We start from the raw sequence: 24,555 nt of genomic DNA, 5'->3' as shown, positions 1-24,555 counted from the left end.
AAAAAAAGGGACTTTCTATCAGGTGCCCAAATTCAATAGCCGAAAATGTTCAACATTTTAGCACTGGCAGGTAGCAAGTGTTGAAGAAGAACAAAATGGTTTCCTGCAGCAAATTTATAAATAATGTGGGAATATAGGAAATTTTATATTTTTACATTTAGATTTATCATGTTACTTCCCCATCCTATCAAGATCATCATGAATTCCAGTGCTGTTTTGTGAAGTATGAATTATCTCCTTGAAGTACTGAAGAAGCATTTTTATTCTAAAAAGATTGGCCCTTCTTTACTTGTTAAGTGTGAGTATCCACTGATGAATTTTTTTTTCCTGAATATGTTGTTAATTATCTGTATGTCCATTTTGTAGTATCTTGTTAGTAATGGAGGCAAACTTCTTTGTTAAATCACTGTTTCTGATAACTGCAATTCTTAAAACTATGTACATTGAGTTCTATTTTCTGATAACTGATATAACATATTGTAATAATTGTTTCCTAAATATGATGTATATTTCTGCCTTGGTTTTCCCTAGTCCCATGAAGGCCTGTAATTTTCTGTCTCATTCTGCTCACTGGTGGCTAATATATCATATTAATGCATACATCAGCAGTACAGTAGCTGGAATATTGTATTAAATTGTGTCACACTTCAGAGTCTCTGAAATCCCTAATTAACCTTTTGGTAACACAGCTCATTACATTTAAAAGTAAACTTGCCCTTTCTGACTTTCATCAGATGTCATCACAAGAAACCATAGCTTTGGCCATGTTAATGAAGAGAGCTCTTTTCAACGATCTGTCTTAGTGGCTAGATCTGGCAATTATCCCAGGTAATTTTCTAACTTTGTGCTTTGGTACCTTTCCTTGTTACAAATTCAATAGGCTTCTGAGAAGAGATAAGGCAAACTCCATAAAGAAGTGAAAAGAATATGGCAGGAGCCTTTCAAGTCTAATCAAGAAAGAAGGCTTTAATTTAAATCCTATGGGGTGGAGGAAGAAAGACAAAACCCTTGAACTAAGTACTAAGTCAAATATTAAAGACAAGACCATACTTGATAAAGGAAGCAGCAGAACATTGTAGGTGGAACTTGTTTATTTATGTATTTATTGTATTTATATAGCCGCCCATCTCACATAAAATTACTCTGGGACTTGATCATGTTTAGATAAAACAGCAGAGTAACTCAATAGATCCAGTTCCAGCCACATCCAATCCATTCGTGAGGGAAAGATGGTGAAGAGCTGGAAAAAGCAGCAAAAAATGGAAGAGATAAGATCATGGATCCTTTCACCCTACCTGATGCTACCAGAAACATCAAAAAAGTAGCAAAGAGTGCACCATGTAAGGCTCTTCTGCTTCTGCTTCATCCTGGCTCCTCTGCCTATATATTAATGTTTGTGCTTCATCATGGCTTCCATTGTTTAGATACAGTGGTACCTCTACTTACGAACGCCCCTACTTACGAAATTTTTGAGATACAACCAGCTCCGGCCCCAAAAATTTACCTCAATGTGCAAACTCCGCCTCGAGGTACGGCCATTTTTCCACCCTGACACGTGGTCCATGGCCATTTTTCCGTCCCTGACACATGGCCTGCGGGTGTTTTTCCGCCCCTGATGCGCGGCGCACGGGTGTTTTGCTGCCCTGACGCGTGGTGCACGGGCACTTTTCTGCCCCGTGAGGCACGTGGGCGTTTTGCTGCCCTGACACGTGGCGCATGGGCGTTTTTCCGCCCTTGACGCACGGCGCACGGGTGCTTTGCCACCCCGCCGCGCAGCATGTGGGCGCTTTGCCACCCCTGACGCGTGGTCTGCGGATGCCACAATGGATTAACAGTAATTACATTGAACCTTATGGGAAAATTTGCTTTGGGATGCGACCAAATTCAGAGGGCGGAACGGATTAACCATATTTGCATTGAACTTTATGGGAAAATTTACCTCGACCTGCGACCAACTCGACTTGCTATCAGAGTCACGGAACGGATTAAGTTCGTAAGTAGAGGTACCACTGTATTAACAAAAAGAATTCTAAAATGGGTTAGTAAATGTGATGTGGCAGCTATCAGAGAGTTGGTGAGGTGAAATGCATGGTTGAGATATAGGGAATGAAGATAGATTTTGTTCAAAAAGAACGGATCCCAAAGAACATAGATACCTGACCCTGAGAATGCAAGCTGTAATTTGCACAACAGAAACACAAAACTGATATTGCACTGTAGATCTGCAGTTCTCTGGAATGGATGTTCATTTTCTGTAGCAAATCATAACATTTTCAAAGGGTAAGCCTTTTTTTCAAAGATATCTCTGTTAAAAATAAGAAATTGAAACAAGTTTGATTTTTGTCTTGTTTGCTGCTCACTTTATCTGTCAGAAGAAGGAATAAGGGGACATAATCCCATCCAACAGGTAAGAATTGATTGATGAAGTAAAAATTGCAGGAACATGAAAACTGTCATAGTTGAACATGTAAGCTGTACTTTAGGAAAGTCAGTTTCTGAATGTCCTAGAAGTTGGACAAGATTGAAAGGGAAAGGAATTTAAGAAATAGGAGGTTCTGACAAGTGAAATACTGAACACATGGCTGCAAAAGTTGCGATTGAGGAGGACAAATGGAAAACTTCAGAGGAAACCATTGTGGCTGCACACTGCTTTCTCATAAGCTGACTCTTCAAAAATATATTTATATAAAAGATGGAGTATATAGCAAGAAATGACAAGTTGCTAATAGGGCCACTGCTGTCATACAAGGCCCTCTTGTGCAGAATTCCACTTAGTTCCCCCAAAATATTTTTTTAATATTCAAAATTTATTAAATATAATTACATAAGAAGAATTATGCAAGCATCTGCTGAGTCACATGTATAGGTTCCATCACCAGTCTTGGTGGCTGAGTGTGCATGTGCAAAGTCAGTGAACCTGTATTGTGACATTGTGTCTCCTCTCTTTTTTTTACTTGTAACTGGTGCCCCCTCTCATGCGGTGCCCTACCAGGTTGTGATAGCCCTGGTTGCCAATCAGTAAAGATGTGGTTAGGAAGTTGAGTTGAGTTTTTACGAAGGATTCCATAACAAAGAGAAGAATAAAGTAAAGTATGCTCACTACTTGGAGAACATGTAAATTTTTAATGGGCTATGGGGAGAACTGAAGGCTAAATTTCTCAAGCTCATATTTAGTCTCAATTGTCTGCTGCAAGAAGAGCAATCTTTATCTTGAGAAATATGAAAAATAGAGTGTAATATAAGGAAGAGTTTATAATCAAAGGCAGGCAAGGAAATTGTCAAAACAAAACTACTCTCTGTAAGTGTGTTGAAGATAGCAGATAAATTATACTCCAGGGTGCTGGAGGACCAGGTAAATTACATCCCAAAATACTGAAGGATGTATAGGCATTATTTTAGGGTTACTGATAATTTTCTTTGAGCAGCCATGGAGAATAGCTGAGGTGCCTAAACACTCAAGACAAGTTTTGTCCTTCCCAAGTGAAAAGATAATTTTTTGACACTACTGACTGTATTTCAAAAACAGATGATTGGTTGTAATTTTTCCTCTGAGCATCTCAAAAAGAATGTTTTAAATACTGGAAGCTAGCCATAATTTATGAAGAACAAATCAAGCCATATTAATCTTTCTTTAATGGCCTTGCAGGAATGCCATAAGCAACTATATATTCCTTTTTTTCAAGCATTTAAGAAAATGCTAGTAGATGGAGCCACAGCTGGTTGAACCATACTTAACAAACTACTACTTAATGTCTCTGTATCAACTAGAGGAGATCCTTAATGGGAGAGCAAGAGGGTTTTGTCTTGGGCTGAATTCAGCACTTTTATAAATGACTTGCATGAGCATGAAGAACAGATGTTTGTCAGCTTTGCAGTGACATCCAGTATGAAATATTGCTAGCATAGGAAACAGACTCAAGATTCAAAAGGATATGAAAGGGCTGAAATATTGAACTGAAAGCAGGGTAATGTAAAGTTCCATCTTTATATAAACAATATTAGATGGTCTAATATAGGAAGAGTGATGGCAGAGTAGAGTCCTTGGGGTTCTCTGAGCTTGAATGTTTTCTTGCAAACATTTCATCACCCAGCTAGGTAACATCTTCAGTGCTAGAATGGAGTGGAGTTTGCTCTCTGTTTATATGCAGTGGCTTGCCTTGCCTGTGTCGGTGGTCCCCCCCCCCCCCGCCCCAGTACTTCCTTGATTAGGGTATTGTTTACTGCTTTATTCTATGTTTGGTGATAATCTTGGTGTTAATCTCTGCTTATCTGGGTGATGATTGCTGGTGAGGAGATGTTCTGGTCTTTTGTTTCCTTTTTATTGTCTCTTTTGAATAGTGTGTAGATGTTGTTTGTCTCTATGTGCCTGTTGATGGCTGCCTTATCTGAATACCAGTCTTCCAAGAATTCCCTCACATTTTTGGATTTAGCTTGGTCTAAGATGCTGATAGTTTCCCAGTTGAAACTATGCTTAGGTCTGTCCATGTGTTGTGAGATTAAGGAATTTTCATTATGTGTTCTGACTGCTAGTTGGTGTTCATGGATACACTCTGCTAGCCTTCTGCCTGTCTGTCCTACATAGTGCTTGTTACAGTCCTTACACTGTATGTTGTAGATGACTCCTGTTTTTTCTTCTTGGGCTACTGGGTCTTTTGGTTTGCTTAAGATGTTTTGGAGGGCTTTAGCTGGTTTGTGGCAAAAAGAAGCCTCTCAAATATTCCATTATAGATACCTGAATTCTTTATCTTGTTGCTATTTGCTTTGTGTTCATAATCCCAGGAGATATGCTGAGACCTAAGCGAGTACATAAAGCAGATTAGCATTACTGAACTACAAACTACAAAACTTTTTACCTGACACCTTAATTATATAACTTCAGAGTTCAGACAGCTGAACTATAAATGGATCACACATGTCACATAGGGTAGTGCCAGAGATCTACTAAATGGTTCAGGTTTTGTAAATGATCAATGCAGTATGTCTTGAGCTGAGAGAACCATATGATTTATTGTACAGATATAGTGAAAACATTAGAATTTATACACTGGTCAATAGTGTTGTTGACCACGGAATGCCACTGTTGCTGCTTAAAAGAGATAAAATTGAAAGAATGGTGTCTTAGCTGAAAAATATTATTCTTCTACAAGAAGGTTTGCAAATGGATATCTTGAATTCACATTAATTTTGTCTGGCATTGCATCCTCATTTTTTCCCCCCAGTAGGGACTGTAGAAAAATAGAAGAAAATCAAAGGACACCTGACAGCAATTTATCTCAAGTAAAAGGAAGGAAAGCATGGTAGGTAATATACAATTTAAATCTAAATTAATCATTAATCTAACCTAAAAAACCCATTAAATACATTTGGTTCATAATTATTGACCTAATAACTGATCAAAAATTGATTTTTTTTCAATAATGAAACCATTTTTGATCAAACTATTGGTTTGTTTCTATTGAGAAACTAAATTTCATATATTCATTTCATTCAAAGCTGCCTTCCTTTTAAAGAGTGTTAATGCATGTGTTACAGCACACTGTATTTTGAAGACAAGAGGGTGTTTTTGGAAGAGACTGATAGTGTTTCAAAAATATAGAAACATATTTGAGTTTGTATTGGTAGTAACCTTTTTGTACTTAGACCAGTGTTGTCCAAACTTGGCCACTTTAAGATGAGTAGACTTCAACTCCCAGAATTCCCAGCCAGCATGGCTGGCTGGGGAATTCTGGGAGTTGAAGTCCACTCATCTTAAAGTGGCCAAGTTTGGACAACACTGACTTAGACTGTACACAAGCAGGACGCAGGACACATTGGTAGGTCCAAAAAATCTGTCTTCTCATCTCTACCTCACCCTGAACCTGGGATTAACTTTAGAAGTTAACAAGTTGGAACCTTCCAAGCACCCTTCAGTCAATGCTTCATGGAATGGCTCTGCATATCAATATGCTAAAAACATCCAAGTTGCTCAAATATAGATATAGGCATCAATATCCACAAATACTGTATGTACACAGCTATAGGTAGCTGTATGTATAGATCCTATTGGGCCCTATCATTTATTAAGAGTTATATATCAGTGAAGTTCTTTCTGCGGTGTCTCATATATTTTAGTTTTAAACTGTATGTATCTACACGTGTAGCTGTGCTTTGTGTGCATGACGATGTATTTCATTATCATCCTTAATTTGGTACACAATACAGTGCAATTATCTACTGTATGTGACAAAGCAATTTTATGCCTATTTTATTAGGGTTAGGGTTCAACTAATCTGGGTGTTATTTTTCCTTCTCTTGGATTCTGGGGTTCCAAATCTCTCACTACTGGCCATAAAACCATTGTTAGTCTGCCCAACTAACCAGATAGCAATTTGCTATCTCCTCCAGAGCTGGGTAAGGACATCAGTGGGGATAATCTTGGTCCATCAGTCTTGTTTCACAAATTCTGAGTAATAAATTCTGTAGAGTTAATCCCAACAATAAAGATTGCCTTCAAATTCCATCTCATTCTGCTAAAAAAACAAAACAGTTAGACCTGTTTGTTTTACTCATATTAGCCAGTAGGATGAACAAAGCTCTGTTTTAATATATGTTCCAGATCACACAGAAAAATCTGTGTTTTTTTTTTTAACTGAACAAATGGGGCAGTCCTAAAATTCAAAATCAAAGTCCTGGATTCAATATTGTGACTGATACATACTCCTAGTTGATTTTGAATTCTGAGTTGTGTGGAGAGAGGGAGAGGAAGATTGGTTAGCCTTCTTTCAAACCTCATTGTTCTCATGAACTTCAGATAACAGTGGAACAGAAGAAGAGAATATCCTATTAGTTTTCAGTTCTTAAATATGTCAAAGGACTTATTTGATCCTGATTTCTGGGTTTGATTTTTACTTAACTTCAGCCCTGACTACTGGCTTGGTCCCGTTCCAGTGTTTCTGGTTTACCTTAGAATGATGTGTGTCTCCCAGTCTTGACACAAAGTCATTGCCCAATCAGAGATGCTCCTGTCAATGAATGGACATTTATAGCATTCAGGGAAACCCTGCAGCCAGGAGCAATACATGAACCTCAGCCACAAATGTTTAACATAGAGAACTGCAGGGATCCTGCCAACTTTGGCTGCTGACCAGTTTATCAGAATTATCACTATGGTGATCATGATCAGTATAATCAGATGGCTAGTTTCTTATTTTCATTAAGGGCAGAAACCAAAGCTTACATCTGAAAGCTGCATGGGCATGATAGTATCTTAATGCATTTAAAAAATTAAAAATAAAAATCACCCCCTTTAGCAAAGATATGCATTGCCAGGTGTCACCTGAAAAGAGAAGAATATTACATGGGTGGTGAACAGCTAAGCCTAATGACTGTGAAATAATGGTAAATAACAACTACTGAAATCTTCCAGTTTCTGACAACGCTATAAGGAACTGTTAATGGTTGTTTGTAACTCAGAGGGATGGCTTAATGTATGGCTAGGAGGTATGAGACCTGAACAAAAGATCTCAGTGTCAAAAGTAGAAATTTATCAAGGGCAGGAGACACATTTCACATACATGGTTCCACATTTGTACCCTGCCATATCTAGTTAACTTATTGATTGCTGATTGTTAAATTAATTAATTAATCATATTTGTATAGCTGCCCATCTCACAAGAGAGTAACTTAATATATTTCAGAATATGTAGCACATTTTATTTATTTAATTTAGGAAATGCCTGATTCCAGATGGCTTACAATATAACAACAATAAAATACAATATGAATAAGGAAAAAATAATAAAGAATAAGGAAAATAACTAGATATGTTAAAAAATCCCTTGGGAATATATGAAAAAATATGCCCCAAAAGATTTTGATTTTAAAAATCTAATTTTCTTCCCAAAGAAAATATGCTTCCTCTGAGCAACATAAAAATTATTCAAAGTGATAAACTGTTTCTTTTTAAAGTCAGTTTCATTTTTAATCTATATCAAAGAGATGAAACTTCTTGATGAAGCACAAAAACAGAGATCTTAATTTGGAAGAATGGGTTTTTAAAAAATGAATTTTCATCTCTCTCTCTCTTTCTATTTACCATGTGCATTACCTATGAAATTGACCTCCTGGTGTCCTCAGAAATAGAGTTTTAAAAGCATTTTGGTAGGAATATTTCCCTATAGAAAGAATAATTTCAATTTCTGACGGATTCTACATTGAGAAAAACTCTCTGTTTTCATAACTTTGATGGTTGCAAAGCTGCACAAGTTCTTGACTTACTATTTTCCCCGTTTCTACCTTAAGATATGGTCAGAAGAAATGCACCATCTCTTTAAGGACATTACCAAAAGCAGTGGAGACTTTACAGTCAACTACATGCTACTTAAAAAAAAAAAAAAAAAACGCAGCTTCTTTCTGGCATTCCCTGTTTGCAAAGGTAAGTGCAGCATTTCCACTCTGCATTGGAAGCCTAGTATGCAGCACTGGAAGCTTTCACCCTGGGCATTTTTAAGCAGAACAAATCCTTTGGGTCTACAACTGGCCTGCCAGTAAGGATTTCACTGGAATAAATGTATTGTTTTTTGGCAAGAAAAGTGTCGCACCTGTTTTTTTCCCTCACCAGTATAGATTCTGATGTGAACAGAGTGCAAAGGCTTACTATTTGTTATTCCATGTATAAGAGATATAAAAGTGTTCTCCCTGTTTTGAGTGAGGAATATAAGGTAGAGGCTGTTAGCTACATCTTTCAAACAGGATAGGGAATTGTGGCCTTCCAGATGTTACTGAATACTTTCAGCATCTGTCATATAATGGAGAGTAGCTTATAACTCAACAACACGTAGAGGGCCAAAGATTCATGTACTGGAGGCAGCTTTATAGAGGGTTACAGTTCTGCAATAAGCCTTCTTCTATACCCTTTGCTGTTTCTTTAACAATTCTCCAAATGTTACCAGTGTCATATGAGCCTATGGGTTTTTTTGGGTGGGCCTCATGTGAATAACAGCATGCTGCAGTTACATTTGTTAAATCCTCAATTTCTCCTCTGTTATCACAGGAATTTTCTGATTTATAGTTTATCATTTTCCAGCCCTCACAAGAGATCCCCTAATAAGATGGTAACAAATGCAGAGAACCTTGAATGGTGAATGAGGTTCATAGCTGATTTTAAAAGAATGCTGATAGGACTAGATGACTGGGCTTTCTTGTTTACTGTTGTAAATATATGCCAACTGCTGGCAGCTACTGAAAATTAATTTCATAATCCTGTCCTTATGGATCCCATGGGAACTAATGCAGAATAAATACATTGAAGATTAAATGTAAATAAATGTTTCTAATGAATTAGTAGATCACCTGCTTTTCTTCCTGAAACCAGGTTACTAGTACTTGTGTTTGTACTTTTGTTTTAAGAAATTATTGGGCTGTTATTTTGGAAAGAAAAGTAGTATTAACACACTGCCCTATTATTATAAATCTGTCTCCTTCTTTCTCTCCTGTGCCTCTAATATCTGGTTATAATCAAAGTCAATTTGCATGTTCTTGCTTTGTTATGGAAGAAAGTCTCCACTCAGGACTATTCTAAATTTTCATAAATACTTAATGAATCCTGAGTTCCATATTAAAGTGTTCACAAGATGACAGCTTATGATCAGTGTGTTTCTCTGGATGGGGATAGCTACAGAAACTTAAATTTATTAATACTAGCAGGAGGTCTTAGTATCCCGCTGCTTCATTAATCAGTTTTTTTCTTCAAATATGTGCCAGATTTTAATTTTAAAGCAGATTTTTTTCCGTCCTACTGATTAATCAGCCTGAAATTTACCAATATGTGAATCTCCTGTCTAGGAACGTCAAAGTGATTTCGACTAATGTCAAAAGAACAAGAGAAAAAAATAGGGCATGGGGCATGTTTCTGACAGCACACTGGGTCAACACATATTGTTTAATGTTAGTCTTTAGCCCTGGAGAAGAGTGATGAGTGAGTCCCCCAAAATTGTAACTTGGGATCCCTCCTACCTTTTCCTAACAAATTGAAAACTTGGATAATTATGATTGGCTTGGATGTTCTTGAAGAGAAACTGTTCAAATAACTCTTGAATGGAATCCTCCAATTCATCTAGTGGAGTCCATATTTAGCAAAGCATATGTGAGCAAGTAGAATCAAGTCCATTAAGAGTATATAGAGAAATCCAAAAGGACAAGTAACTTCATTGGGGAGATTATGTCCTATGACAGAAAGCCTGCATCTCTTTGTTTTCTGTTCTAACAGTGGGGGAAACAGAAGAAGGAAGTACTGAAAACCAAGAGGAGGAGAGCAGGGCATAGTTAAAAAGAGGATTAGATAGAATATGACAGAGAGAGAGAATCAGAAAGACAAAGACATACTTAACATTAATTCGCTCTTGTGCCTTGTCGTTTTTTGTATTTTTTAATAATGACTGTTTTCACATACCTATTTTTTTAATTATTTGTTATGTGCCACCCAGAGTCACTTTTAGTGAGATGGGTAGCCTTATAAATTTGATAAATACATAAATAAATAAAATAAATACTTGCTATTTATAGTACTAATGTCTCCAGTGATCAATAGGAAAAAAAGATGCAGAGTCAGCACTTCCTAAGCTACATCTTCAATACTGCCAACCTGCCTTCAACTTTCATTCTTCCCTCTGCCAAAACAAATCTTCCCCCCAAAATCCTGTTTTATATCCTTTGACTGTGAAAGAAGTAAAAGTATCTATTTCAGTGTCTTAATTAGTATTTATTGGTATAAAATATCTGAATGAGATGGAAGACTAAGAGACAGAGCACAAATTGTCCTCCTGAAACCAGTAGGTTCAATGACTTCCTATATGTCCTTTCTCTCACGAACAATAGGATTTTGATCAAAATAGAGGGAAAGCTTTGCAGTGAAGGAATTAATGAATTAATGAAATTGTCTCCCAGTTTGAAAATAGTAATCTATTCCCTTGGATATAATTTATAAGGCACAATTTCCTTAGCAGTGAAATAACAAAAAAGGCTCTAGGTCCATGACAAAGCATGACGATTCTGCATGTGAAATTCAAGAGATATTGGACACAGGGCAAGAAATTGATTGATTTGAGTTGATTGGCTCAAAAAAAAATGGCTACTCTTCTGAAAAATCTTTGAAGGCATGTAGGAATATGAGTAAGTGTGGAACTGAAAATATATGATGAATATTGTTCCTAACTTTGCAAGCTACTGAGGTAGGATAATTTAACACAAGAAATATTAACAAAGGATTTAAGGAGATTTATTTACAGTTATTTATTCTATCCTAGGTTTCTGCTCTTGATCCTACTGTAATGTATCTTTACATATCTGGATATTGCTAGTTCCTCCAGAGTGATTCATACTATAAAAAGCTGAGTTTCACTGAACCTTGCCATCAAAAACTCTACCATTCTGCTCTGATACCATCCTGCTTCACAGAATGTAACTCAGCAAAGATTAGTCTTTCCAGGTTGTTCATCTGGTGTCCAATTCTTTCAAATAACAGTTAATCACAGTTGAAACGAGGTTGCTTGTAGTACTAAGAGACATAAGGGCTAGTTTCTTTCAATAAATGATCCATCCAGCTGTCATGATATAAGATAGATAAAGCAGAAGAATTCTGGAAATTAAAGACTGCAATATGAACTCTAAGCTCAGGGGTGGTGGTATAGTGATGGCCAGATGACCAATTGGAATGAAGCAGACCCAGATTGTCACAGTTCTGGAGAATAATGGCAAGGCAGTAAAAGCCATCTGCCTTCAAATATCACTGGGAGTTACTTCAAGAAATCCATTTTTCCCTGCTGCCATCTCTTGGGCATGGGGTCAATGTTAATCATGACTTAAATACTCTGAAGCAGTCTGCAGGTGGAATCAGCACCATAGGATGATCAATAGCTGGAACCAGTGCAAGTTTCCATATATGAAGTCATTGAACTGACTGGTTTCAGGAGGACAATTTTCTGCTCTGTCTCTTAGTCTCCCATCTCATTCAGATACTTTATACCAATAAATATTATGACACTGAAATAAATACTTTATAGTATAAATTCACTCCAGAAGCAAACTAAGCCATATCTCTCACCACTCATGAGAAAGAGACTTTAAATCTCTTTATTACATATTAGCAGCTAGTTTTCATCTTCCATTGAAAAAAACGGAATATTATAATTCATAAACCATTTGCTACAATCTTATTAAAGCTGCTAGGTGCCAGGAGGCCTCTAATCCAGTAATGATATTAAAATTCAATTATCACTCATATGATTTTTTTTTTAAAAAATGGTTTAAAATAACAATAACTAGTTACTGAGTTTTAGAAAGAATAAACAGCTCTGAAATCCTTGGTGCATTAAGAGATGAAATATGGCAGGAGCCTCTGCTTCAAATACCCATGGGTAGCAATTGTGTCTGTTCTAGCTTCATTGCATTTATAGGGAAATGAATCAGAAATATTGTGTTTATTTTATTTCTTCCATACCCAGCAAGCTACAGGCAAAGGAAGCATCCAGAGAACAGTTCTTTCTTTTATAATTTGCATTTTGAAGCCTCAAAGGATCTACTATGGGATGGGTTTGCTAGCTGTGCAAATCTGCTTTGCGGAAAGCACATTGATATTCCAAGAGAACATAATGCAGAGTTGGGCAACTCACGAACTGCAGGAAGCCCAGGCATTTTTTTTGCATTCCCTTAAGGTCCCTGAGATTATGACACCAAAATAGCAGTAAAACAATTTTGTAATACTGTTTTTTAGTCAAATGTTGTGTTAAATCCCCAGTAAGCTTAATATGCCAATTTTACTTCTACAAACTGGGAAAAAGGGATAAAAATCCTAACCCTGTTCTTTCCAGTGATACCATTGTGGCATTATCGTGCTCCCCTGTGACTGTTAGCCACCAAAAGCAGCTGATAAAAAAGTGTGTTACCCAAAAGTTGTCCATCTCAGATTTAGTGGATCCAAGAACGTAGAACTGTCAAATTTACAAGATGCATAGGACCTTTCTCCACTTGTATGTTACAATGGTATGAACATGCTCTGGCAATTTCTTTATTCCGTCATATCCCTATAATGTTTCTTTCCTCTTGTTTCCACCTGATGTGTAAGAGGGGCTCAAATTGTCCTTAGCTGTTCAGCTAGTATTTTCAAGTTGTGTTTTCCCTTAAGCCGGCAGCAATTCATTGTAATGTCATGATGAGCCCATTCTGATGCTCTTTAACTATTCTACCCATTGTGACCTTTAGGGGGGTGGGAACAGTTTGGCGTTTTGGGGCCACTTTGGGTTGGTTTGCGCATGCAGGCACTCATAGCATCCTGGTTCCTGTGCTGCCATTGATGATTTCTTTGCTGCCATTTTTCTTTTTCTTCACCAGGAGGAGAGAAAAGGGCAGAGCTACCAGCAATTAATTTATAGAGAATATCTTGTAGCTTGTCAAACAACTGGGAAACAGCAAGGTAAAGAGGCCACACAAGAAAGAGTAAGAGCAAGGACTCTGGTTTTACCATCTGACTGTTCTAGCTGTGGATCAGCTGTTCAGCATACTTGCACTCATTCAAAACTGTAGTCTTCATGCTATGTTAAGCCTCTATTAAAGCAAGTTGATGGGACAGTTGATCAACAGGTTGGGGATGGCTGCCCATAAAAAACAGAGAGGCTACTGGACACCTCACCTCCAGCTTATCCTATGGACTCATTCTGAGTGCTGAAATTGTGGAAAAAGAAGGACCTATATAGAATAAGGGATTTTTTAAAAGCAAGGAGGAGATACAGCAACGATTAGGCTATCAAGTGCCATAGTTACCTTGTCCTCAAGTAAACTCATTTTTATGAACAAAGAGGATGGTGGAACTTAATAACTACCCACTGTCCAATTTTGAGAAATTATCATTTTGTACAACCTAAAGAGTTAATATCAAACATGTATGCATATTTGTTGGAAATATACATGAGATTTAAAACAAGTTTGGGAATCAGGTTTATTCAAGCAGGTGGATGATACAACATGACAACCCTTATGGAGATCTGGAGAATTATGTTCTTACGTTAATGCAGAAAATATATTTTAAGGTTTCATATCATTGACACATAACTGCTATATTTCATATATAACACATAACTACTCTGCGAGTTGCTGGAGGGACTGTAATCAAAAAGGAACTTTGATTACAATGATCTTTGGTGGGAATATAGTAAGTCTCAACATTTTGGAGAGAGTTTCTATCAAAATGATAGCAATAATGAAACAAAGGTTTGAATTATCATCAAAATTAGACATTACTTATATTTGATCAAAGGAATAAAAAGGAAAAAAAAAGGGGGGGGAACTTTAATTTTTATGTGCTTTTAGCATGAAGTTTTAGCTGCCTACCAGTAGAAATATTTTGATAATTTGGCCTATTGCCCTGCTTGTTCTGATAAAGTTTATATGCTTAAAAAATAAAATGAGAAATAATTTTTTATCAGAATTTGCAGGATTTATTTGTTTTATAAATGTAAAGATGAATACCCATTAGAATATATGGAAAAATTCAATGGCTTGATATTAAAATATAGAAGCTATTGTTTGTAGTGCCAGTAGTATAAATAAATTTTATAGTACTAACAAAAGTAAAAAGAAGACAGAATAACTTTTTGTCATGTTTTCATTAATTGCCTTAATTTAAAATCCATATTAAAAAACGAGCAAATTTTGTAGATCTTCCAATGGCATAATTTGACTTTGGTATTGACCTGTTTTAAATTTCATCCATTAAATATCCACCAGTCTTCCTTCAGGATAGTAGAACATAAGCTGGGATTCTACCAAGTACTCAGTGACAAGGTAGGTCCATCTAGCTTAGTACCAGGGACATGGATCAGGGTCTTCTTCAGGGATTCATACAGAAAAATTTCCACTCTATAATACAGATGCAAAGTACCGGACCACCTATATGCAAAGAACTTGCTCTGGCAGCAAATGATGTTCTCTCATGCATTTTCTGTAGCAAGGCAATGAGCACATAGTTAAAAATACTGTGCTTTAAGTAAACAATGAATGTAGAAAATCAGAAAATAAAATCACTCCCTTTCGCTTTACCTTTTGTTTTGTGGTATGGTGTCCTTCTTGACCTATGTATGGGCACCCTTCCATAAAAAAAAATATTTCTTTGGCTGTTATTATGCTATGTTATGCTATGCTATGCTATGCTATGCTATGCTATGCTATGCTATGCTATGCTATGCTATGCTATGCTATGCTATGCTGTGGTATGCTAAGCAGTATGCATGGGTTTTGTTATACTATAGCCATTTTTGCATATTCCATAAGCACTTCCACAGGGCTTTTAGTAACGTAATACAGGGTTAAAGGTTTTAGGATCGACAACAAATCTCTGTTAATGCTCTATTCTGAGTTTTGCAATAATGCAGCATTTAAGCAACTGATTTGTTAGTGCAAGCAATGGTGAATAGTTGCTTATTCTGATCTCACTTAGAAGTATTGAAGAAGTGGTATTATACTAATGCATGTTTGACATAGCCGCTTCTAAATAATGTCATCACACCTCATTTTTAGAATACAGTATATAAAAAAGGAATGCCACCTTTCCCAATGTTAATATTTGCATCATGAATTTCTGAAGAGGACCAAGAAGGCATTCTTCTGTCTGCCTATAAGTGAACTACATGTCCAATATTATTGCCTTAAATGGCACATGATTACTAGGAAGGTGAAAAATGATCCTGATTTTTTACTTTAACTTGGGTCCAAGGGTATAGCATTCTCTTAGTCTTTCATAGTAACTGTGCACACAAAAAACTAAGAAAAGGGTCCATACTAGAAATCTTAACCACATTATTTTTTTTACTGATCAATTCCATGTATATGGGCATGTGTGTGGGGGTGTTATGTTTAAGTCCTTTAATGAAGTTGTCACCCAAAAACATTTTACCTTCCTGTAATTAGAATGTATATGCATATAAGCTGGAAAATAAGGGACACTTAAGTGCATTTGTTATTTTGTTATTTTATTTTTTTAATGATTTATATAAACCAACGAGTAATATCATTGAAAAACTTGACCCTGTTAACATTTATTTTCTCTATTTTTATATCTGTTGATTCTTTGTGTTCTATATTGTATTATCCTATACATTATTATTGTATTATTAAAATCCTATAATACAGGGATATATCCTGAAAGTACCTTATTTAATAAATGAAGCTGACCCTGGTTTTGAAGACAGGATTTAAGATGAACTTTCGTAGAAGACAGCACGTGAATCAACAACTGGGAAAGGGCAATATAACAGGCACGACCTCCTTTCAAAACTTTTACCCAACCCTTTGCTTGTTGACTCAGAAGCAATAGTTCCTTTGGCAAGAATTCCCATTACAAAGACTGAGGCAACCACTTCAAGCAGCAACTGCTAGGGGGTGCCATCAGTCCTCTGAACCCCACCCCTGGTTGTTTCCATTGGTTGAAAGAAAGAACCATGTGTCATATTACCTATACTGATTCTTTCCACTTACCTCTTATCCTTATGAGGGATGGCAGATGCTATTTCATTATCAAGACCAGAGTAAAGTTCAGTTGAAAATCTAGTCAGCTTCTGTATCTGATGGAGGAAATGTGAAAGAGGAAGAAGGCATTGACCCAAAGTGTTTAGTAAGGTTATCCTCAGGAAATGGGCATACAGTTACTGTATAAGTTTATTCCTCCTACCATGTAACAGGAGCCATAGGAATGAGCAAAAAACAATAGCAGAGAGAGGAGAATAATTTGCAATAAGTAAATAAACCATAATGTATGGATTATATGGGTTGGAGATGAAACTGCAATTACCCTGGAAGTCCACTGAAAAATAATTATGCAGCAAACTCTTATTTTAATTTAATAGTTTTCAAGAAATCGACTAATAAGCTTCAGAATTTCAGTCCTGTTAATGATACCTCTGATGCCACAGAACAAGCAGAATGTGGGACTTGTACTTTTTGTAGCAAATATGAAATTAGTTGTTTGCTAAAAGCCTTGGGACAAATGGCTGTCTCAATGTTATCAAGCATTCCCTGACAGTTTTTGCTGAAGAACTCATAGCTGTTTTTCCACCTGGAAGAATGTGATAAGTACAATTTATTCTTTTAATTATCATTCATTGTCACTCTAAAGCTAATGCTTAAAAATTCTTACCACAATTTTATGCCACAAAATTAGAATGCTATGCTTTCCCAGTAGACCAGGTGATGAAACTTGTAACAAGGTCTTTTCTATAAATTATGTTGGACCATTTTGGGTCTGAGAAAACCCATGACATAGATTATGTTCCTCTAACAACACCATCCTAAATGCAGTTCTTGGAATTTATATTCTACTAAAATGTTAATATACTTGGGATCAAAGCCTATCCCGTTTTTTCCTACTGACTGCTATACTGTGAATCATCCTTTAAAGCAGAGGATTACATTCTACTATCTATTTCAAAGCAGCTCATATTATCATAAGAAACAAAATTGTATCCATGGGGCAGAAGGAGTAGAGTTTTACAGTACTTTGAAGCAAAATCTCCTGGTAATGGGATAGTGAGACAAGGCATTATGACAGAAGCACCGAAGAACAAACCATAGCAATGCATTGAAAAGATGATAGTATGGGGAGAAATTCTGATACATTTGAAAACCTGATAACATGCTCACAGCATAGCATATTGTATCCAACAATACCATGAAATATAAGATTTAAGGAGGAGCCTCTTCCAGCATTCAGACAAATAGACTTATTGATCCAATGCTAGGCTAATAAATCAGCCACAGTCAATGGCATAATTGCCCTAGCACTAGGGATCAGCCTCTCGGTCACCAACTTGAAGGATGCACAAGTAGTCCAGATTCCTAAATTCCTAACATTGTCCATCCCAATCTGCTGGACTGTGCAAAGAAATAATAACTCAGCTACAAATGCCATGGTCAATAGCACTGAAGGCTGCCAAGAGGTCTAAGAGGAATAGAAGGGGCACATTCAGTTCCTAACAAAGGTCCACAAGAGTGGCCAATGTCATCTCTGTCTTATCGGGAGATCTGAATCCTGAGTGAAAAGGGTCCGAATGTTCTCTTTCTTCTGTGTTGCTCTTAAGCTCTACACCAACAAACATCTCAATAATCTTCCCCCAAAAGGGAAGGTTAGAGAAAAGGCAATGGTTGTCAAATACAGATGGATCCAGGAAGTCCTCTGAAAGACAGGGATGTATCAAAATATCTTTCAAGTGGTCAGCATTATTCCATTCAAAAAGAGGCATTGACAAAGTCCTGGATCCAATCTGTCACATATACCATGGCTCCAAAGGAACCAGAAGGGACATAGACCCAACCCACAAATGGCTGGGGAAAACCCAGAGAGCAATCTATCCACCTCATCAGAGATGATAAACCATAAGGAGCCCCAGATAATATAGCAAGATTCTGCCCCACCACCATGTCAAACTCATCCATGAGGAACTGAGATTTAGGTGACCATGAGTGATTTTATTGGCAAAGCGCTCTACAAAATAGTCATAGAAGCAAGGCAGGAGATCTAACTGCTGCACGGTCCCCAAGAGGTTGCTGTCCAACAACTCACCAAGCAGTCAGGGGGGAGAAGGAGTGATGTTTCACCTCCATTATTGCTATGATGCAGGCTTAAATTTGAGTCTGTTATACACGATCCTTTCTCCATCGTGCTATAGGCATCTCTTCTGCATACCTCTACTTGGTAAACCAGGAAACCATCCAAAATTGGCCAGAGAAAGGCCTCTCAGAAGCAATCAGATTAAATACCCAGTTCACTTCCCATTGCTAGTGGCTAACCTAGTACTCAGTGGAACACCTTGCAACGTTTCTGGAAAAAAAACCCAGTTGCCTGCCAGAAACCATCCAGATCCATAAGGCACCTGAGGCATACCATCTTAATTGGTCTGCTTACTCTACAGAGATCACAGGTCGCAGTTAATCTCATATACACAGAAAGTGATTTGGGATTGCTTGGGACATCATGGAGGCCACAAACTCCTTCTGAATTCTACCCAGCCCAGCCCTGAGGCCATGAGATTGAAGTCACCCAGTAACAACAGGCATAGGAGCTCCAACACCAGCCTCCAGATCAGATCAGTTCAATTTGGGTAGGGATCCCACAAGGCAGCAAAACAGCCAATACATCAGTAGGATGTATGCTAATAGTTTGCCTAGATATTAAATTGGGTTATAGCAACAATCAGCTCTAAGACCTCAGAAGCAGAGTCCCTGGATATAAGCGAACTGCCTTGTCAGAGTTCAGACTACAATTCCCATAGTTCTCAGGCATTTCCAATACATCTGAAGGTGCCTCACTTCAGTTATTAAAGACTATTCATTAGTTATTAAAAAGTAACTAATCAAGGTACACCTGTATTTAAAATATACAGGCTTTTGTTCTTTTACTCTTGTTCTTATTTAAAAAAAAACTTATCTTTTGCTGCCTCTATAATCCAATTTGCTTTAGAAAACAAAAACACTGTTGATGTCCTTTTCAACTGACGACAGAATTTATCATTTCTAGGGGGAAAAACAGGACCCAGCAAACTGTTATCTGAAATGAAAATAAACAGTAATCGTTGTGTTTGTTAAACATATTGAAATATTCATTACTAGTAATCTATATCCCTTTAAAGTGACATATTCATACCTTTCTCAGAGTCTTAGTTTCCAGATGATTGAACTATTGAATACAAAGTATTCCTGAAACAAACCATATCTGTGTAGTAAGACCCCCAAATTATAGAGTTTCAAAAGCATTCCTTTTCATCCACAGATACTTCTGATGTGGACAACATTTCCATTTCCACAACAGCTGGATGTTTTTGTATGAAGCAGGCCAAAACAGGCTGGGACATATGAAGGCTTAATAAGAAACAAGGGACTATAATGCTTTGAACATTAACGTTTCCATGTATCAGGTCCTGACCACAAGAAAATTAAAGCATTTCCCTTCCTAAGGTAAGAAAAAGATAGCATTCTCTTCCATAGCGTGCAGGGAGGGGTGACTCACTGTTTCTGGAAATAAGCCCTCCACACTGGAAACAGTTTGAAGTGTTCCTGGGGTGGCCTGCCCCCAAAATAGACCTATTTCATGCAAATTTCAAACTGCATCCAATTTGGAGAATTCACTTCTAGAAACTGCTGCATTGCCTCCAGGTCCGCATGGTTTAGAAGGAAAAAGAACATTCTGGAGTTCTCCAGAATAGATCATTTCAAGAATTCTGCACATCCCTAGTATTTTTCTAATGTAATTGGCTACAGCATGCTGCTTACACTCTGTTGTGATTCTTTTTATCATATTTAGTTTTCATGTCATGTTACTCAGTGCCTCAAGCTTGTAGGGATTAAGTGAATAAAATGGCTAAATAAACAAGTGAAATGAATTGGTACTGGTTCTATGTACACTGATATTATAGCTATGGCTTTGAGATTCATTTGAAAAGGTCAGGAGCTCCTTCTTGTATTGGAGAGTCTAAACACATAACAGGAGATTTTATTATTTGTAATAAGTATCCCATCTGCCATGAAAGAGAAGAGTTTCGGGAAGTTATGGCTAGATATGTTTTTGAAAAAGAAACATTTACTGTAGCAACATGGATAATTCTCCTTTTCTCTGTCTCTGTCTCTCTCTCTTACACACACATACACACACATATGCATAACACGCTTCATTCCGAAAATAGCCTAGAATGAAACCAAGTCGATCCCTGGGCTCTGAAACATGTTTGTCAACCTTGTAAATTGTTACTTTAGTCTGCAGAATTCTCTGAGAAAAGCTTTTGCTTAAAAAAAAGCAAAAAAAAAAAAAAAAGGATAGTTTTCAATAATTTCATTGAGAGACTAGAGGTAGCCAACAAAAGGAAGACTGCCACTATTCACAGTGTCAGAATAGAAAGGGGGATTTTTTTTCCCCTGAGTTTCAGCTGCAAAGAGATTAATACAGTATTTTGTCATAGTGCCCATCAGGAGACATGACCACAGTGGTACTACCAATATATGGCTCGTAGTGCAGTGGTTAGTACCCAGGAGATGTTATGGGCAAAATGATGCCATTATACCATGTGGTCCAAACTGTGAGGCTCCTTTTAAATCACAGAACTGTCATTGCATCTGGGAAACAATTCATGACAGCTGCTTCTATTATTTCTCCTACTATTTCTCCCATTTTAGTTTGGGCATAGCATACCTGGACAAGTCCTTTCAGTTCTGGACACCATGGTTCGTGGATGATATTGACAAAGTGAGTAAGTGATAAGAGAATGCCTGGAAGGTAAATTGTAGAACAGAAAGCTGAAGAAATAGGCTCTATGGCACAAGACTGAAGTGCAATGACAATGAGTAAGAGAGAGAGCAATGTTTGAGATATTGTAAAGAATCAACAACAAAAAATGGGGGTGGTACTTAGTAGTATCAAGAGCTGCTAGGATTACAAAGGGCTATTATCAGCAACTTGGACCCACACTTCGCCTTGCAAAATTGCTAGAATATTTCCCAAATTTAAACAATGTGCCAAAATTGAAAGAATCATTTTGGTTCAGTCCTAGCTTAAAGAGCATCATTACTCCAGCTACAACTATTATATAAATGAGATTATTTGAAGGGGAAGGTGTTTTAGGAAGCTGAAGGATACATTTTGTCTGAAATGGCATGCTTGGCGACCAGCTCTCTGACCTGGAATGAGTGTGGCCAGGAGAAAAACAAACGGCAGAAGCTTAAGAAACCATTGTGGCTGCATAAGAAGCTCATGACTGAACTAAGAGTTAAAAGGGACATGCCTAAGAAAGGGGTGGACTGCTCTTAGGAGAGGATGATAGGAATGTAACAAGTGATGGGAAAAGATCAAACTCCTACTTTGCCTTGGTCTTTTCACCAAAGTGGAACTGTGTTCAAATAGATTGAAGCAAAACATTAACAACATAGGTAACACAGCCTATGTAACAAGATGGTTACACATGGCTATCATGCTCAAATTTATGCCTCAGGACCTAACCAATACATCCAAGATATTGAAAGAGCTTATGGATGTAACTTCCATGCCCCTTTCTGTGATATTTGAGAAATCATGGAGAACAAGCATAATACTGAGAAGCATAATACTAATTCTGGTGGAAAAATAATTCCTAAGTGAATGTCAGTGGCATTGCATCAAACTGAAAGAAGTGTTGAGTATTATACTACAGTTCTACAGTTCTAAGTCCTGTGCAGTTCAACATATTTATACAAAATGTAGATGAGGAATTAGAAAATCTAATTACCAAATCTGCAGATGATGATGATGATTAGATTTTTATCCCTTTGCGGGGGGGGGGGGGCAAAGGCAACGGACATACTAATACTCCTTCCTCCTCCTATTTTCCTTACAACAATAACCTTGTGAGGTGGGGTGGGCTGAGAGAGAGTGACTGGCCCAAAGTCACCCAGCCAGTTTTCATGCCTAAGGCAGGCCCAGAATTCAGAGTCTCCTAGTTTCTAGGCCAGCACCTTCACCACTACACCACACTGGCTCCCAGTGACACAAAGATGGGGGTATACCTTAGAAGTCACTATTAAGATTCAGGAGGATGTTGACAACCTGTAATATTGGACAAAAAAGCAACAAAAATAATTTCAACAGGAGAAATGCAATGTTCTATACTTGTGTAAGAAAACTCAAATAGTGTAGGCTAGGGAAGACTATACTGAGCAGTGCTACAAATGAAAAGGCTCATGTAGGTCACAAGCTGAACATGAGCCAACAGTGTGATGCAGCTACAGAAAGCAGCAGCAGCAGCAGCAGCAGCAGCAGCAGCAGCAAATGCAATCCTATGCTGCATCGACAGAAGTGTACTCACTGCTTCAAGAGAAGTCAGTGTTCATGTCTGTTCTGTGTTGGTCAGAACACACCTAACATATTGCTTCTGGTTCTGAACACCACATTTAGGAACATGTCCATAGGAGAATAACCAGGATAACAAGGGGCCTGGAAGAAAAACTAATAAGCAACATTTAGTGACATTAAGTACCTTTAGGCTGATGATGAGAAGCCTGCGAGGAAACATGATAGCTGTCTTTTAATAATGAAAGGGCTGTAATGTGGAAGATGAGGCAGAATTTTTCAGAGCTACTCCAGAAAACAAGGCACAAAACAATGTGTTTAATTACAAGGAAGTAGAATTTGGTTAGACATCACAAAGGTTTGCTAATAGATGGAGGACCATCTATCAGGGATGTTCTAGTAGTAGATTCCTCCACTGAGCAGGGTATTGGACCACATGATCTCTAAGATCCTTTCCTATGAAATTTACATTATTATATTAACTACATGTAGTTAATATTTTTCATGAATTTAAAGGATTCCCTCTTCTCTCATATTAAAAAATAATAATTTGATTGCAGCTTCCTGAAAGGCTATCCAAAATAGGAAGGAAAGATAGAAAACAACATGAATATAGCGGTTGTCATGATATAGTATTATTTCCATGAGAATTCTAGATAGATATATATTGTACCTTAGGCTGAAACTCAAGGAAATTTAACCAAATTGAAAAAAATTTGTTGTTAGATCATGAAGAAGATTATATTTTAAAAATCCTTAAGCATTCCTTCAGAAAGTGTGATATAGTAACAAGAGTACAAACTATGGCTGAGGAACCTCATATTCTGCTCCAAACCAGCTGGAAGTTTTTAAACAACAGAAGGCTTGTTTTTTCCTGTAACTGTTCACAAATCAAGTTAAGCTTAGTAACTTAAAATAAATATGTTCCTTTTCTATTTAATTTATATACTTAAATTAACTAGAAGGCTGTAGAAAGTCAATGGCAGAGTTAATGTTATATCATAGTTCCAGGGCCTGTGAAGGGAAGTGAGGATTTCTTGCTCAAATATAATTTTGGCTGTCCATTCAAGCCCTCTTCAGATGTACATTCAACATGTGGAGCACAAAATGTGGCTACATTTCCTGACCCCTTGAAATAGCAGCACCCTGCTTGCCTTATCTCCCATATCTGTAACTTCAGGATATGTACTTAACTGTTCAGATACTGATTTTTTATATAATCAGGAAATGTGTTGAGCAGAGTTCCAGACCATGTAGAGAGACTGTGATTGGGTTTAGGTTACACTGATTATTAACTAAGATTATGAACTATATGACTCTCAGATACTAAACCATCAATCATGCTTTTAAATCACTATGTCTGGGTTCATATAACACACAAAGTCAGAGCCAAACAAATCACACTTAGGCTTGGTATAGTGAATGATCCCAGGCTGTGTATGTACTTTGCTGAATCTGTGCATATCTCCTTTTTGAACATGGTGCTGAACATTCTCATACTGAGGATGGGACCTGAGAGAACATGATGGTGTCACTGCCCACATGGGGAGAGGATATGAATGAATGATTCTTTTATGATTACAGAATGACTGAACATTCAAGTTTTGAACAAAGCTAATCTAACATGGTTTATTGTATATATTGCCTATTTTATGACCATCTCATTTCATGACAATCAGAGATTAGTGTAGCTTTCCCTAGCTCATGATTTACAGATGTGTTCT

The 24,555-nt window shown here is 37.2% G+C and overlaps 1 long non-coding RNA gene across 1 annotated transcript; it reads left to right on the top strand.

The window, feature by feature from the left end:
* Positions 1-740: 740 nt before the first annotated feature.
* Positions 741-21,256, top strand: LOC148213779 (uncharacterized). The gene is made up of 3 exons (XR_015793669.1): positions 741-828; positions 19,790-19,974; positions 21,187-21,256. It is a non-coding gene; the product is annotated as an uncharacterized LOC148213779 (long non-coding RNA).
* The last annotated feature ends 3,299 nt before the right edge of the window (positions 21,257-24,555 follow it).

The sequence above is a fragment of the Python bivittatus genome, unplaced genomic scaffold (genome assembly GCF_059951505.1).
Source record: "Python bivittatus isolate LINGU-HERP-01145 unplaced genomic scaffold, Pbiv_v1 ctg000850_np1212, whole genome shotgun sequence".
NCBI classification, from domain to species: Eukaryota; Metazoa; Chordata; class Lepidosauria; order Squamata; family Pythonidae; genus Python; species Python bivittatus.
Note: the sequence above shows the minus strand (reverse complement) of the source record. Positions and strands in the feature narration are given on the sequence as shown.